This window comes from Oncorhynchus clarkii, chromosome 9 (genome assembly GCF_045791955.1).
Source record: "Oncorhynchus clarkii lewisi isolate Uvic-CL-2024 chromosome 9, UVic_Ocla_1.0, whole genome shotgun sequence".
NCBI classification, from domain to species: Eukaryota; Metazoa; Chordata; class Actinopteri; order Salmoniformes; family Salmonidae; genus Oncorhynchus; species Oncorhynchus clarkii.
This window is the reverse complement of record NC_092155.1, coordinates 29,257,287-29,267,930: the sequence shown is the minus strand read 5'-3', so window position 1 is coordinate 29,267,930 and position 10,644 is coordinate 29,257,287.

The following is a 10,644-nucleotide window of genomic DNA, read 5'->3' as shown; positions in this document are numbered from 1 at the left end:
CTGAGTTCCAAACTGCCTCTGGAAGCAACATCGACATAACTGTTCATCCGGGAGCTTCATGAAATGGGTTTCCATGGCCGAGCAGCCACACACAAGCCTAAGATCACCATGTGCAATGCTGGAGTGGTGTAATAATAGGAATAATGGTCTGGGGCTGTTTTTCATGGTTCGGGCCACTTAGTTCTAGTGAAGGGAAGTCTTAACGCTACAACATGCAATGATGTTCTAGACGATTACGTGCTTCCAACCGAAGGCACCTTTCCTGTTTCACCATGACACTGCCCCCGTTCACAAAGCGAAGTCCATACAGAAAAGGTTTGTCAAGATTGGTGTGGAAGAACTTCACTGGGCTTCACAGAGCCCCGACCTCAACCCCATTGAACACCTTTGGGATGAATTGGAACGCCGACTGCGAGCCAGGCTTAATCGCCCAACATCAGTGCCCGACCTCACTAATGTTATTTTGGCTGAATGGAAGCAAGTCCCCGCAGCAATGTTCCAACATTTAGAGGAAATCCTTCCCAGAATAGTGAAGGCTGTTATAGCAGCAAAGGGGGGACGAACTCCATATTATTGCGCGTGATTTTGGAATGAGATGTTCGACGAGCGGGTGTCCACATACTTTTGGCAATTCAGTGTATGTACATATGCACGAAAGCACACTTTGTGATGAGGTACGCACGCCAATGTTTAAAGCACAAAATAGCTGCTATAACTTTGATTGGCCCATAAAATACTAATAAAACAGTCATTTAATGATGTTAAATGGCCCTAATGATGGATCCCCCTACAAAATGTATTTCTATAAAAGTGTGTTATATGTTGCTCTTTACATGAATTTAACATGGTTGTATTAATGTTAGCCAAAGTGCTTGGTGCTATTACTCATGGCCCTATTACTGAGTAAAGAGACTCCATTTCTGTAGCTTTTTATTTTCTTTTCCTAATTAATTTCAAATGTCTGATTTTGTTTTGAAACATGAATGCTACGATACTGTCCAAATGACAAAGTAAAATACCGGTATTCAAAGGCTAGCTCAGAAAGGTCATAGGTCTCATTCCAACTAACCAGCTCCAGAAGCATGATCCTTCCACACTCCTGCATGGTTCCCCATCCAGACAGCCAGAGAGAGGGGCTCACCACTGGAACCCTCCCCAGGGCGTGATGCACTCTTCCCTCATACATAACACCCCGACTCCCCGCGCCCCCTTAACTCAACCCGTGCCTTGTGCCAGCCAAGCCATGACCTCAGGCTACACCACATTAACCCCCTTCTATTGTGGATTTACCGGCGCTAACCGACTGAGCCGAAATAAAGATGATTCCCCATGACTGTAGACCATTGTAAATCCCCAGCAGGTGAAGAAGTAATCTGGTTATTTATGCTGTGGATCCTTGGCCTCTGGTTCATATAGATGGTTGTCTAGTGAATAGTTTTGACTCATGGGAACCAACTTTTACAATGAAGACTTTTTATCCATATACACTCGGATGGATCCCATGGGTTTAGTAGGCTGCCAGTGTAGAGGTAACAGGTTAAACACAGCCTCACTGACAGAAAGCTTCTATATTAAAGGATCTTGATGTCAATGACATTTTATAGAAAGGTCCCAACACTTTTTTTTTTCTTCCAGCAATTTCACTTAATTTTGAGAAACTTAACGCAATTGAATTGCCTGATCCTCGTTATGCAGTACTGGTGCTCTGACAAAAACATGAACACATGCTCCAAAAACACCCAAATACGTCCTTTTCGAAATGCAAATGCTCTCAGTACAGTGATGCATGTCTTTACATGTTGTACTCATGAAATTATGTCATGCCTAATGATTCGAGCCATTTCCCGTTCTCCGTGTAGCCTGCTGCTACGGGTAACTGCCAAAATAAAGGAAACACCAACATAAAGTGTCTTAATAGAGCATTGGGCCGCCACGAGCCACCAGAACATCTTCAATGTGCCTTGGCATAGATTCTACAAGTGTCTGGAACTTCCTGTGTAGAAGCACCTGCTTTCAATATACCTTGTATCCTTAGTTTACTCAAGTGTTTCCTTTATTTTGGCAGTTCCTTGTAGAGCGGTATTGCCTGAGTCGCACAAAATTGAATATAACGTTGCGGATAAAGTTAAGAATGACAGAATTTCATGAATACAACATCTAAAGAACTGCATCACTATACTAAGAGTATTTGCATTTCTAAAAGGATGTATTTGGGTGTTTTTTTTTTGTTGAGCTCCCATACTGCAAAATGAGGATGAGGAATTTAATTGCTGGTTGGGGGTAAGTTCCTCAAACAAGTGAAATCGCAAAAAAAGTGTCTGGACCATTCTATAACATTTCATTTACATATTTAAAAAAAACATTTGGCTGTAAAAAAGCTAAATTTGCCTTTTAAAGAGCCACTGAATACGCTGGTTGGTACGTGTGTTTTTCTGTTGCTCATTAGAAAAACGTGATTTCAGTCCTTGGAAGTGTTTCCTGACTGATTATCCTCTGAGACATTGCAGACTCCTGTTTCACTTCCTCAAAATCTCCCGAATGAATCTAAGATAACTCAAGAAATCTGTAAATAAGTTTGACCTTTAATCCGGCAATGTTTTATTTTCGCAATCTTACATCTAACTAAGGTGTTTTGTGCAGCGATTTTCAAGTAAAAAAATGGGTAACGAGTAAACAAAGTCGGAGCTGCTGGGCATGTCTGTCTCACTGTCTGCTATTGGATAGAGAGCAATCACTGTTCACCCAATCTTAGTGGGAAAATGGACATCGTCAAATCAAAACCCTACCTTAAATTTTCCGTTGTGACGCACAAATGTTCCAAACTCCGTTTTAAACGAGACAAACTTTATGACCAAAAGTATCCTATTTACACTTTGTAGTCCATTTTGACAGAATACACGTTGCTGACTCATAATTAATGAGTCAGAAACAGTTTGTTGCTTTTTAAAGGCAGTCACACTTTTTTTAACAGAAGTGAGAGGGGGAGGTTACTGCATTATGGGTAGGCTAATATTGGTGCACATGAGAATTTCAAGAAGCTCCCCTGGAACCCCCTCGAACTCCTTTGCCAGTGAAACAGTTTAATCCACGACTCTCCTCTGTCTTTCTCTCTCCCTCCATATTTTCTTGTGATTCTTGGTAATAAATTCCTTCTTTTGGGGAAAAAACTGTGGGTACAATACTTCCCGTAACTGAGTTGTGTAAAGTGATCCATCAACCCAAGAGGATGCTCATAACTCCTTGATAAACAGCCCATCAGCACCCATTTGGAATAATAGAAAAGGTTCAAAGCGATCAGTAACCCAGTAATACACGGAACTGGGTAAAGTGTTGTAATATGTCATTGTGTTTGTTAGCTTTTCATTCAGCACTCATGTGAACAGCCACGCCTTCGCGGTATGTATGGTATGAGTTTCCGCCTGATCAAGGTGCAAATTAGTCGAATAATGTCTAGCTGACGGGATGGGAAAGCTGGATCGGCTGCCAACGACTACATCTGAACACGACGACTCTGCTAAGATCCTGTTATGAACCATTTCTCTCTACCAGCGACGAAAGAGGATAAAGATCATGTCCAAGCAAGAGAAAATACAGAGATGGTAACAATAATCCTAGAAACGCAACCAGAAAACGCCAAACGTGTTTGTCACTCTTGCAAAATGCACGCCCACAGAAAACACTGCACGTGTCTTGCACTTCCAAATCTCTTGGCAGGAAGGTCACATTCCAATCAGGAGAAGTCATGGAGTCCCATGGCCACCGCCCCCACTCATATTTGTCAATGGTGTAATGTGGCGCCAGGAATTGACCTTGAGGTCAGTGATTGATGTGTCAGGATGTTACATCCTTTGCTTGTGGGAACAGAAGCAGCTGTGCTTTGTTATGATGGGAAGTGTATGTAGGAACACACGCAGTCGCGCACACACACACTGCTTGTCATACCTGCTGCTCGTAAAACGGTGGTAATGCAACATACACAGCTTATGAGTTAAGTCCCTTTTTGTAGAGATGTGGGAGTTAGTGTGTGCTCACGTGTTTTCCTGTCTCTATAGAATGTGTGTGTGTGCGTCTGCGTGTTTCTGTGTGTATGGACTTATGTGTGAGTGTGTGGGGAAAAACCCTCTTCTCTCACTGTGTTGCGATGGACAGATTATGTTGGCTGGGAGTTCCTTTCCAGCCCCAGAAAGTAGACATGGGGATTTCCTGTAATGTGCAATTTCACTCGTGCACAACTGGAACTGTTCTTGGCAGCCATTAGCTGCCTGCGCTCTCATTCTTCTCATTCTCCGCCCCTCTCCTGTTTCTCTATGTGCCCCATCCTCTCCCATGCCAACTTTCCCCGTCCTTTTCTTTCGCTCTTTGCCCATCTTTCCTCTCTCCCTCTGTTTCTCCTGCCTGCAACCTAGTTTTGTCTGTCCTTCTCACCTCACGTGTCAGTGTCTGTCCCCTGCTCCCTCTCTTTCTCTCTTCCTTGTCAACTCTTGTCTTTCCATAGTCTTCCCTCACTCCCTTTTCTCCCGTTCTAACACAGGTCCAGGCCTGTGGTGGTGTTAGCCCTCTAGCTGTGCTGTCAGCTTTAACCAAACCTCTCTCTCCGTTGATGTCATGTCATGAACCCTAGCCGTCCCTTGACTGTGGCCACTACCCATAGCCGACAATGAGAGGCAAGTCCAAGGGTGGAACAGGCATGTTTCTCAGGTTGAAGGGCAGAATGGAAAACATTATTTCTCTTGCCAAATGACCAATGCTGTAACCTGGGATGGTTGATGATTCACCGGTTCATCCTTCTTTCATCAATCACATGCAGTTTATAAATCAAACACTGACAGTACTACATGTCCATAGAGAAGTTATCCAAGTCGGAGACACACAGTCATTCACATTGCAAGCAAATTTGTTTTTGAATTAATCTCCCCATCCAAATGACGTGTATGAGATCACTCTCTACCATTTTGTTTCTCTGTCTGTATCAAACAGGAAAGCAGGCTGAGCGCCGGCAGGGAGGTTTTCACACCGTTGTCTATATGAAACTGAAAAGAGGAGTACTCTCTCTCTCACTCAACTAGGCTTTAATGGTTCTCAGAGAAAGCAGTCGTTTTAACCATCCTTTTTGAGCACACACCCTATTCACTGATAATCCACGGGATTATGAGACAACGTTTAACAAAGAGAGTGTGTGCATTAAGAGAGTGTGTGTATAGAGGGCATGTGCACTGTACTGCATGTGGAGGGTGCCTAAAGAGCCTGGTCCACCAGGGAGTGCGATGCACCCCACAGCTCTCTAGGTCGTTCTGGAGGCGAGGGCACAGCTGTGGTGTGTCAGCCCCAGCCAGAATCGTCATCGCAGGCCATTCCTACCGAGTGTCCACCCTTCACCGTTCAGACGAAAACCACTCGGCAGTCTCGTTGCCCCCCGAGGGCTCCGACCACTGTTTTATTTGGCAGCCGAGGTTTCCTACAGATGAAGGTCCTAACTTGGGGGAGACCGAGAGAGGGGGAAGAGATGGAGGGGGATAGAGGGAGAGATGGGGTAGGAGAGAAAGAGAGAGGGAAAGAAAGCGGGAGAGAGAAAGAGATGGAGGGGGATAGAGGGAGAGATGGGGTAGGAGAGAAAGAGAGAGGGGAAAGAAAGCGGGAGAGAGAAAGAGAAGGGAGGTAAAGGGAAAAGTGGAGTGGCAGCCCTCCAAAGATATTGGAAGTATGGGTGGCAGGATGGAGGGAACAATCGCTTCCTCATCGTTCCTCCCACATTACACCATTCAGCTGTTCACATCCCTGGCTGTGTCCCAGCGGTTTCCTTTCCTCTCCCCTCTCTCTCCTTTCCTCTCCTCTCTTTCAGAAACACTGATGGGTGAATGGACTGGATAGGTTTCCACCATAATGATTTAATGTATCCATGAGCCTTTACACATCAGTGATCATGATTAGAGCCATGAGTTTTTTTCTGACCAGGTACCCTGACCAGAAAAAACTCTGAACCCTAGTTATAGGCTACAACTGTAGTTGTAGGCTACAAATTATAAGGCTTTTGGTTTTCCCAGGGCTCTTCTCATGGTATTAGGTGAATGAGGTTGAGTTTCCCCTTTAAACGAGCACTTGGAATCTGATCCAACGACATGAGATAAAGGAAAATATTGGAATGCTAGTATACCGCACTAGTGGGCTGAAATGCCTCTCGTGATCTCTCTTCTCTATTCTTTCCACTCCAAATAAGGTTTTTTTTTGCAACGAGGAGACCTGGGTTCAATCCCTTCTGGGCTCTAGTGGTCTTTTGTTGACCTTCACACTAAAACAGATGGAAAGATAAGAAGAGCTACGATTCTTTGTGAAGTCCATGTGTGGAGAAGAAATGTGCTTTTATTAAATGTAATGCCAATTGAAATGTCATTTTAGATCATGCATATTAAGATAGGGTCATACTGTGTGAGACCACCTTGGAGAATAGAGGGTTTGTTTTTTAAATGGCAAACTGTCAATCATAATCACAACTCAGTTACCTCTTATCTCTGTCAACACATGTCACTCTCTTGCCCAAATCATTCTTTAACAAATTATTCACATCCCTTTCTCATATGGTCAGTACCTGACATTCTGGTCAGTTTCATCTCTCTCTCTGTGTGTGTGTGTGTGTGTGTGTGTGTGTGTGTGTGTGACAGTTTACTGGGCATGAAATGTAATGTGGTCAGTTTTGATCACACAGGACACAACCATAATCAGGCAATCGAGCAGGGAAGTCTAGACTGAGCAGTGAGACATGGGGCAGGGCAAAGTGCATGCATCTTCCTTACAGATCCACAAGAGGGCGGTGTGAGTCCAAAAATCTTTAGGCCAGTACAAACACCTCAGTCATTCGTAACATGTATGGCTGTGGGTACGCAGACCCACGAGCCACTGCGGCCTCTCATGACGAGTTCCGTTTTTTGCCCATCCCCGTTCTAGTGTTTAGTGCCACTGACCATGGCAGAGATCTGTATATAATGACGAGATGTTCATATCTCCGGCCTAACAATGGGAGTCGTTGTCCCAAAGGAAGGAAGGCAGGCGACAAGCGTAGGTCTGCATATTAAACCCTGACTTGCACTCCTCCCACTTTTCCGTTTTTCTCATCCTAGAAAGTCAATAAAACCACAATAAATACTCATTTAAATACACACAAATAACTTTTAGGCTGCATTTAGACAGGCAGCCCAATTCTGATATTTGTTTCACTAATTTGTATTTTGACCAATTAGATCAGCCCCCTGAAAAATATCTGATGTGATTGGTCAAAAGTCTAATTAGTGGAAAAAGATTAGAATTGGGCTGCCTGTCTAAATGCAGCCAAATATTGTTAAGGTTGTTAGATGACTGTTCAACTGTATGCATAAGTAATGAATGCCAATGAATTTCATGAAGGTCATGGGTGTCATGCACACTGAAAATCTGAGGAGGCACAAAGTATGTGAGGATGGCTGGTGGGTGGGCCGGAGGGGGGCTGGTCTGGAATCTTGAGAATTTTGCATTTATTTTTCAAACATCTGAAACATCTTTTTCCTACAATCTAGAGTCATAATCATTATGCTTAATTCTATATTTAAAAAGAAAACGTTCTGCATATCTAAGCATACCTTTTGATCTGTCGGTATCCTCCTGATTTGTTGGTATTTTTTTTATTAATAAATATGCTTCTCTTTGCTAACATCTGGGTAAATGATTGAAAAGAATGTGAGTCTTATTCAGTACATTTCGTCATTTCTTGCTGTTCTAAAGTCTACCAACCTTGCAAGCAGGTATGCCAGCAGGTATGCCAGCAGGTATGCCAGCAGGTATGCCAGCTAAGATCATTAGACAAGCTAGCTACTCTAACTTGATTGATCGCCTGACATATCTTCTTGGCAGCTAGTTATGAGGTTGGGAACCTATCTGGGTTAGCTAGCCAACTTCATAAATTTGCTACAGATGTAGGATCTTAATTTGATCACCCTGTTGCAAGTTAACTTGTAGTGTATTTGTGTTTTAAAAAGGTTTCTGACATTTTTTAAATTTCCACTTTGAAATTACAGACTTGACTTTCCCTTACAAAAAATGTCCATGAATTATAATCCACATAATAAATCACATTTGATATTATTGCAGGATTATTTTCCTGCTGTAGCAAACTGGCTTAAATAAAAACAAAACAATTTCAGGACATCTGTGGGGGGTACGTGCCCCTGTGCCCCCTAAGGGCATGACGCCTCTGTTGGAGGTGCTTGTACCCAATGGAACCTTTGTGCGTGATGCACGCTGATACAATATGTTGCACAATCAACATGGGTTTCAATTCTCGTATTAACAGGATTTTGGATCTAAAAACGTTAATTAATTCATTAATTCATTCATTCACAAGAGCTAAAAACAACTTCAGTGATAAAAAATGTTCCGACACCCTATTGGTTCCTGGATTAGAGTAGCCTAGACTAGATTATTGGCTAAAAGCGGTTCATGTGATATACACCCAATTAACAGCAGGTGCAAAGTAAACCTCATCATCAACCACGCTCTCCTGGTTTAATTTGTCCAAAAGGCTTCAGAGAGATGACGTGCAGGAGCTTGCAGGGATTTGTAGTCTTGCAGGATGTCTACTTTGTTTCATTTTTTTTTACCCCATTTTTCAGGATATCCAATTCCGATCTTTTCTTTTCGCTGCAACTCCTCAACGGGCTCGGGAGAGGCTAAAGTTGAGTCTTGCATCCTCAGAAACATGACCTGCCAAACCGCGCTTCTTAACACCTGCCCACTTAGCCTGGAAGCCAGCTACCAATGTGTCGGAGGAAACACTGTTCAACTGACGACCAAAGTCAGCCTGCAGGCGCCCGGCGTGCGACAAGGAGTCACTAGAGCACGATGAGCCAAGTAAAGCCCCCCCGGCCAAATCCTCCGCTAACCCGGACGACGCTGGGCCAATTATGGGACTCCCAGTCACGACCGGTTGTGACACAGCCTGGGATCGAACCCGGGTCTATAGTGACGCCTCAAGCACTGCCATATGCAGTGCCTTAGACCGCTGCGCCACTCAGGAGGCCTCATGATGTCTATTTTGATGCTAATTAGCATTTTTGAATCTGAGAGTAAATAGAGCTGAATGTATTGATAAGTCACCTTGTCTGAGAAAGATTTACATGGTTATCAAAATGTCACACCAAGGGTAAACCTACACGAAACAATCTCCTATGGGAAAATTTATGTTGGGGGAAAAAAACGATTGGAACCATTTCCCTGTTTGACTACTAGGTTTTATGGGTATTATGACACCTTCACTGTGGGGCTATATAAGGTAGGGGTGTCAAACTCATTCCACGGAGGGTCTAGTGTCTGCAGGTTTTGGTTTGTCCTTCAGCCAAGCGTAGGCTGAAGTGGTATAAAGCTCACCGCCTATGGACTCTGGAGCAGTGGAAACGCATTCTCAGGAATGATTAATCACGCTTCACCATCTGGCAGTCCGACGGACAAATCTGGGTTTGGCGGATGCCAGGAGAACTCTACCTGCTCAAGTGCATATTGCCAACTGTAAAGTTTGGTGGAGGAGGAATAATGGTCTGGGGCTGTTTTTCATGGATCGGGCTAAGCCCCTTCGTTCTAGTGAAGGGAAATCTTAACACGACAGCATACAATTAAATTTTTGATGATTCTGTGCTTCCAATTTTGTGGCAACCGTTTGGGGAAGCCTCCCGATTTGGCACAGTGGTCTAAGGCACTAGCTGTGCCAATAGAGATCCTGGTTCGAGTCCAGGCTCTGTCGCAGCCAGCTGTGACCGAGAGACCCATGGGGCGGCACACAATTGGCCCAGCATCGTCCGGGTTAGGGGAGGGTTTGGCCGGCAGGGATGTCCTTGTCCCATTGCGCTCTAGCGACTCCTGTGGCGGACCGGTTGCATGCACAATGACACGGTCGCCAGGTGTACAATGTTTCCTCTGACACATTGGTGTGGCTGGCTTCTGGGTTAAGCGGGCATTGTGTCAAGAAGCAAGGCGGCTTGGTTGGGTCGTGTTTGTTTCAGAGGACACATGGCTCTCGACCTTCTCTTCTCCCGAGTCCGTAAGGGAGTTGCAGTGATGAGACAAGACTAACTTCCAGTTGGATACCATGAAATTGGGGAGAAAAAGGGGTATAAATAAATAAATAAAAATTATATATAGGGGAAAGGCTTTTTCCTGTTTCAGCATGACAATGTCCCCGTCAGCATGACAATGTCCCCGTGCTCAAAGCGAGGTTCATACAGAAATGGTTTGTCAAGATCGGTGTGGAAGAACTTGACTGGCCTGCACAGAGTTCTGACCTCAAACACTCTTTGGGATTAATTGGAATGCAGACTACGAGCAAGGACTAATCACCCAACATCGGTGCCCGACCTCACTAATGCTCTTGTGGCTGAATGGAAGCAAGTCCACACACCAATGTTCCAACATCTAGTGGAAAGCAGCAGAGGGGGACCAACTCCATATCAGTTCCCATGGTTTTGGAATGAGATGTTCGATGGGCAGGTGTCCACATACCTTTGGTCATGTAGTGTCTATAGGCCTCTGTACCCTCCGTGGGGGTCCGTGGTTACAGCTAGGGGGAGGCGTTGTACAGTGGTCACACAACCAGGAAGAGCTTGATAGAAAAAGTCTCGCAGCCTAAGT